The sequence below is a fragment of the Buteo buteo genome, unplaced genomic scaffold (assembly GCF_964188355.1).
Source record: "Buteo buteo unplaced genomic scaffold, bButBut1.hap1.1 HAP1_SCAFFOLD_74, whole genome shotgun sequence".
Classification (NCBI taxonomy): domain Eukaryota; kingdom Metazoa; phylum Chordata; class Aves; order Accipitriformes; family Accipitridae; genus Buteo; species Buteo buteo.
The window spans coordinates 118,797-125,750 of record NW_027439238.1 but is presented as its reverse complement, the minus strand read 5'-3'; the positions used below and the strand labels follow the sequence as shown (position 1 = coordinate 125,750).

Sequence of the window (6,954 nt, the reverse complement as noted above, 5' to 3'; positions counted from 1 at the left end):
TTGTACTGCTCCCATAGACAACTTAGATTGGGAACACTGGGGGCGTGGGGTTCCAGAAAGAAGAGGTGGTGGCAAAAAGAAGGGTTCCCAGAAAGAAGAAGGGATCTTGAAGAGAAGGAGGGGACCCAGGAAGGAAAAGGTGAAGATCCTGGCTGGAGGAAGTATCCTGGAAGTGGCGGAAGATCTTGGAGACCAGAGAGCTGCGTGGAGACAAGTGCCAGGGGATGCCCAGGGACCTTGACCAGCACCCTGCGAAACTGGTAACGGCGAGCAGCTGCACAGCAGGAACCAAGGTGATGTTCTGCCTGACCTTCCTGGACCTGCAGTAGCCTCCCTGCTGGGATAGGGGAGTTGGCTCAAGCAACTGCAGGATTCAATAGGAATGCATTTCACCAAGGTAAAGAGGACACAGCAGTGGCTTGGAAATGCTGGTTGGTTTAATGGTAAAACTGGAATTATTCTGTGAACTGTGCATTCCTTTTAATATGGACTTAATTTAAAACGGCTGCTTTGAAGTTGTTCTGGCTTCACCTTAATCGACACCTGCAATCTTCATCATCTTATCTTCTCCAACAGCGACACCACACCCTGCCCCTCCCCACCCCCTGCAAAAAAACCCCAAAACCAACCCAGGAAAAGAAAGACTTCAAGGGCAAGCTAGGCAGCAAAGTTGTGCGAGATTGGTCAAACTGCTCAAAGTTTGCAGGGAGATTGGAGCTTGCAATTCAGATGTACGTCGCTCAGCGTGGGGAGGGTAGTACGCACCTTTCACTGGAGTCAGAGGGAAAAACAGGGAGAAGGGAGCTGCAGCGTAAAGAGTAAAGGACACAACATTCTTAGGAAAACTCTCCTTTTTCTTTCCTTTTCCTTGCTCCTTCGCTTCCAGATCTCCGTGGTCGCAGTTTGTGCTGCCTCACCTCCAGCACAGCGTGCAGAATGAAAAGACTGTCACAGAATTCGTCTTCCTGGGGTTCTGCAGCACCCCAGCCCTGCAGCGCTGCCTCTTTGGCCTTTTCTCTGCCCTCTGCTCTGCCACTCGGATGGGAAACACACTTGTCTTTCTGCGTATCTGCCTGGACTACTGCCTCCACAGCCCCAGGTACTTCTTCCTCTGCCACCTCTCCATCGCGGACATCTGCTACGCCTCCAGCAATGTCCCCGTATGCTAAGGAGCCTCCTTGGACAAGGCAGAACCCTCTCCGTTGCTGGGTGTGGGGCACAGATCCATCTTTATTTAATCTTTGCACTTACAGCGTGCGTGCTGCTGGCCGTGATGTCTCATGTTCGCTACGTGGCAATCTGCCGTCCCCTCTGCTGTGCCCTCATCATGATCTGGAGGCTGCGCCTCACCCTTGCCACAGTTTTGTGGGCTTTGGCGTTCGTATTTGGTACACTGCAAGCCTCTCTGGCTTTACACCTGCCTTTCTGTGGCCCCTGCGAGGCTGTCCACTTCTCCTGTGAAATTCTTGCTGTCTTAAAGCTGGCCTGCACTGCCGCTCCTGCCAATAAAGTCCTGATCTTTGCTGTTTGTGTGTGCTTCTTCCTCTTCCCTTTAGCCTTAATCCTGATTTCCTCCCTGGACATCCCGGCCACCGATCTGCGCATCCGCTCTGTGCCAGGATGGCACGAAACCTTGTCCACATGTGGCTCTCACCCGACCGTGGTGGGTGTCTTTTATGGAAACGCCATCTTCATGTACGCGGGGCCCGGGAGCGGTAAGTCCTCTGGGAGGGAGACAGTTCTTTCCCTTTTCTACACTCTCGTCAGCCCCAGTTTGAAGCCCGTCATTTACAGTCGGAGGAACAAGCAGGTGAAGGAAGCCTTGCTGAAGCTTCAGAGAAGGAAGAGGGTCTTTCATTCCGTCTAGCTGGCGCTCTAGGCTTTCACCTGTCTCCTGTCTTTCTGCTCTTTCTTCTTGAGCTCTTGGGGAATTTCTCAGGGAATGTTAAGTGGTTAAAAGTGTCCTGGTTTCAGCTGGGATAGAGTTCCCTGTCTTCCTAGTAGCTGGTACAGTGCTATGTTTTGAGTTCAGTTTGCAAAGAACCTTGATAACACTGATGTTTGCAGTTGTTGCTAAGTAGCGTTTAGACTAAAGTCAAGGATTTTTCAGCTTCTTCTGCCCAGCCAGGGCACAAGAAGTTGGCACAGGACACAGCCAGGGCAGCTGACCCAAACTGGCCAACAGGGTATTCCATACCATGCGACGTCCCATCTACTATAGGAACTGGGGAGTGGGGGGCGGGAAATCGCTGCTCAGGGACTAGCTGGGTGTCGATGGGCGGGTGGTGAGCAATTGCCCTGCGCATCATTTGTACATTCCAATCCTTTTATTATTGCTGTTGTCATTTTAGTAGTGTTATCATTATCATTATTAGTTTCTCCTTTTCTGTTCTATTAAACCGTTCTTATCTCAACCCAGGAGTTTTACTTCTTTTTCCCGATTTTCTCCCCCATCCCACTGGAGGCGGGGGAGTGAGTGAGCGGCTGCGTGGTGCTTAGTTGCTGGCTGGGGTTAAACCACGACGGAGACAGAGTCACAGCAGCACAGAATGGATGCTGAAAGGGACCTCTAGAGATCATCCAGCCCACCTCGGCTGCTCAAGCAGGGTCAGCTGCAGCAGGTTGTGAGTCTGGTTCTCAAAGATGCCGTTGGCTGCGTTGCTCCCAGGTCGTGGAGCTTGCTTGGGAAATGGGCAATAAAGAGGGATGAAGTTTCCAGGCACTTTCTGGCCGGTGCAGTGATTTGGGGTTTTTTGGGGGGTTGGTTGGGTTTTTTTTCCTTCTGATTTCCGCTCCCCCCGCCACTTCCCGGTCTTGTGGCTGCCCAAGATGCAGCCAGAGAAGGGGAGGAGGGTCCCTGCCTGGCCTGCAGCTCCCTCCCTCACCATTCTTGGGGTGATTTGGGGTTATTTTGCTGTGTCAGTGAGGCAAAGCTGGGCTCTCCGGGGCTGAGGTCAGTGGGACCCGAGGAAGGCCGTGACGGTCTTGAGGCTTTGAAGGGCTTTGCACCGAGCCCCGTCCCCGCTGGAGGGGACGCTGGTGGTGTTCAAGACGAAGGCCTTGCAGCCCTTGCTGTCGTGTGTGCCCGCGTCCCCCCCGGCCCCCAAGGTCTGTCGTTGTCGCAGGGGCTGCGTGCTGCTTTCTGCGTGGGGCCGTGCCCGTGAGTCCTGCAGGGACCTGTCTGTCCTGGCTTCCCCACCAAAGGGCTGCTGCCCCCGGGGAAGGGGAGAGGGGAGTAGTCCGCGTCCCGCCCCACCGTTGCCTGCCCCGCTGGTGGTGACTCGGCCCTGGGGGGATGCTCCCGCGGGCTTGCTGAACCCCCATGCGAAAAGTGCCGGGGGAACGGGTGTGATGGGGATGGCGAAGGTGCCAGAGCAGACTGGGGTGCCATACCTGCTGGTGGGGCCTGGGGTGCCTGGGCTGCAGGGAAGGGCTTATCTTTTATAGGTTATCTTTTTTGATGGTAACTTGTAACCTTCCTTCTTGTCTTTTCCCAGAGAGACCTGGCCACCATGCATTGTCTGGATGTCCTTTACCATATTGTGGATTGTTAAATAATGATACATTTATTGGCAGTGGCAACCCTATCAAGGGTAGGACTTAGCTTTGTCCAGAGGCTGGCATTTGGGTAGAAATCCAACAATCACTTTTGCGGAATATTCGAGCTATATTCTGTGTTAAGATTAAATGGAGGTTCCGATCCCAAGATGGTATCTGGCACACTTGACTCATTGCTACCGTAATTGTTACAAACAAATCATAAAAATCAGTCGTAACTTTATCAATTTCAGTTTAAGGGGAGACTCTTGTTCAACTGTCCATGAGGTTGGAGTCCTTTTAATCTTGGAATAATGAATCCACGGGCCTTTCCCTTGGACCTTGACAGCTGTATGAGTAGTCAGGAGCACCTGGAATGGCCCCTTCCACTTCTCAGTTAGCTGCTCCAAATTCCACGACTTGATGTAGACCAAGTTTCCAGGTTGAAATGGATGGGCTGGTGTGTCCAGTTCCAAGGGCCTGCTTGTCGTCACGTACTTGTGCAATTCCTGTACAGTCTTTCCCAAGGACATTAAGTAATTAAAGTCCATTTCCCCTTTAATGTGAATTGTTCCTGGTATATGTGGGGCCTGGTAAGGCCTTCCAGAAAGTAAGTTGCAAGGGCTCAAGCTGGTTTTACCACGAGGTTGTATTCCAATTCTTAACAGCGCTCAAGGTAGCGCTTGTATCCAAGTCATTGATGCTTCCTGACATATTTTCCCGATCTGCAATGTAAGTGTATGGTTCATTCTTTCTACTTTTCCACTTCATTGTGGCCTATAAGGGGTATGGAGATCTCATGTTATGGCTAAGTTTTTACTCAACTGTTTTATAACTTCAGCAACAAAATGTGGTCCTCTGCCTGAGGACATTCCTAAAGGGATACTGAACCTCAGGATAATTTCTTTCAACAAGATTTTAGTTACTTCTCTAGCTTAATTGGTGTGACAGGGAAAAGCTTCTGGCCATCCAGTAAAAGTATCAACTAGAAGAAGCATGTATCTATATCCCCTTTTCTAGGCAGTTCTGTAAAATCAATTTGCCAATAGTCTCCTGGGGAATTTCCTCCTTTTGTAACTCCCAATATTAATTTATTACTGGTATTTGGGTTATTTTTACAACAAATTTCACATTTTTCCATGATAGATTGGATAATTTCTGTCATTGCTAGGCTTATAACTATCTTTTGAAGATGTTTTACTAAATTTTCAGTTCCCCAATGTTCTTTATTTAGCAATGTTCTTGTTTAGCAATTTCTCTCATTAATGAGGGTGGGATTATTGTTTGCCCTGTGGGTGTGACAGCCCACCCATCTGTTTGTTCTTGTGCCTGTAAGGCCTTTATTAAGTTAGCATCTTTACTATCATATTTAGGTGGTGTTTCCGGTAAAGTTATTTCTTTTTCTAGTAATAATGCCACGATGCCTGTTTCTGCAGCCTCTTTGGCAGCTTCATGTGCCAATTGGTTACCTATTTCTGGTGGTTTTTTTCCTGTTTGGTGGGCTTTGCAATGCATTATTGCTACCGCCATCGGCTTTTGAATGCTCTGTAATAGTTCTTGAATTTGTGCAGCATGCTTGATTTCAGTTCCTTGTGCTGATAGTAGTCCTCTCTCTTTCCAGATGGCTCCATGGGCATGTACAACTCCAAAAGCATACTTAGACTCTGTCCAGATATTAACCTTTCTCCCTTCACTCAGTTCCAATGCTCGAGTTAAGGCTATTAGTTCTGCCTTTCGGGCTGATGTTTTGGGAGGTAAGGCTCGTGCCTCTACTATGCCATCTAAGGTCATCACAGCGTATCCTGACAGTCTCTTCCCATCGTGAACAAAACCACCGCCGTCAGTATATAACTCCCAGTCTGGATTTTCTAACAGAACATCTTTAAGATCCGGACGGCTAGCATATATTTCCTCTACAGTTTGTAAGCAATTGTGTTCTGGTGAACTCTCCGCTCAATCAGTGGAGAGGAACACTGCAGGATTTGTAACTGAAGTGGTCTTGAGATCGATGTCATCTTGTTCTAGTAGTACCACTTGGTATTTCAGCGTACGGCTGAGGGACAACCAATGCCCCCCTTTTTGTTCCGAAACTGTGACTACCGTATGTGGTACACACACAGTAATTTCCCGAGATCCCGCTGCAATTAAGATGTCATCTACATATTGTAATACAGTTCCCCGTCCATTGTCTTTTCTCCAAATCTCTAATTCATTCACCAGCTGATTTCCAAAAATAGTTGGGCTATTCTTGAAGCCTTGTGGTAGAACTGTCCAAGTATATTGTGTCTTTCACCCTGGTTCAGGATTTTCCCACTCAAAAGCAAAAAGCTTTGTTCACTGGTGGCGGTAGTTAGTAACATACACAGGTTTGCAGCAACTGGATGTATATCTTGTACTCTCTGATTTATTGCTCTAAGATCCTGGACTAAACGGTAATCTTTTCCGTTAGCTTTCTTTACTGGTGAGATAGGTGTATTATATTTTGACTCACATTCTGTTAGCAACTTATATTTTCAGAATTTTTGAACTATTGGTACCAAGCCAGTTCTCGCTTCTAATTTTAAAGGGTATTGTTTAATTCTTCTTAGGTGACGATCCTAGATTTAGATCAATTCTTACTGGTTATGCTCTCTTAGACCTTCTTGGAACTTCTCCTGCCCAAACGATGGGGATCGCTGCATCTTCTATTTCTCAAGGTATCTTGTCCCTTTTGGGGTTTGTATCCTGTAACAACAAGGCTATGGCTTCAACATATTTAGATTCTGGGATTAAAATTTCAACTTCCCCATCCTTGAATCTGATTTCAGCTTCTACCTTTTCAAGTAAATCTCTACCCAGTAAAGTTTTCAGAGAATTTGGCAAATATAAAAACTGGTGAGTAACCCATTGTTTTCCAAGTTTAAATTTCAGGGATTTGAAAAATGGCCAGGTCTCACGAGTCCCTGTCGCACCAATGACATTTATGCTTTTGTTACTTAAATTTCCTTCTAGTGTATTTAAGACTGAATACGTAGCCCCAGTGTTGACTAAAAATTGTGTTTCCTCATCTCCCAGCTTTGCTTTAACCAGAGGTTCTGCTGGGAGAGGTTGCTCTGGTCCCCATCAGTCCTCTCCCCCTGCTTACTTCAAAGGCTTCTCTCAGCACAGCCACAAATACACTTGATTCCTCTTTCCTTTAACATCCCTCTTCCTTAACCCTTTCCTCTTCTTGACCACTGTAGCCAAACACACTACCTCATCCATTAACTTCCCTGGTCATTCAGGGACATGTTTAGAAAAATATTTTTATTGGTGCACATATCCCAGATTTCCACAAGAGTAACATTTTCTTCTAGTGTTCCTTCACATTCTCCTTCTCTTTTTCTAGGTCTTAGTTCAGACCCTGCACCTGATCATCTTTCTTCCTAATCCTTATCT

At 47.5% G+C, this 6,954-nt stretch overlaps 1 pseudogene; it reads left to right on the top strand.

Moving 5' to 3' along the window:
- The first annotated feature begins 634 nt into the window (after positions 1 to 634).
- Positions 635 to 1,913, top strand: LOC142027866 (olfactory receptor 2A2-like; annotated as a pseudogene).
- The last annotated feature ends 5,041 nt before the right edge of the window (positions 1,914 to 6,954 follow it).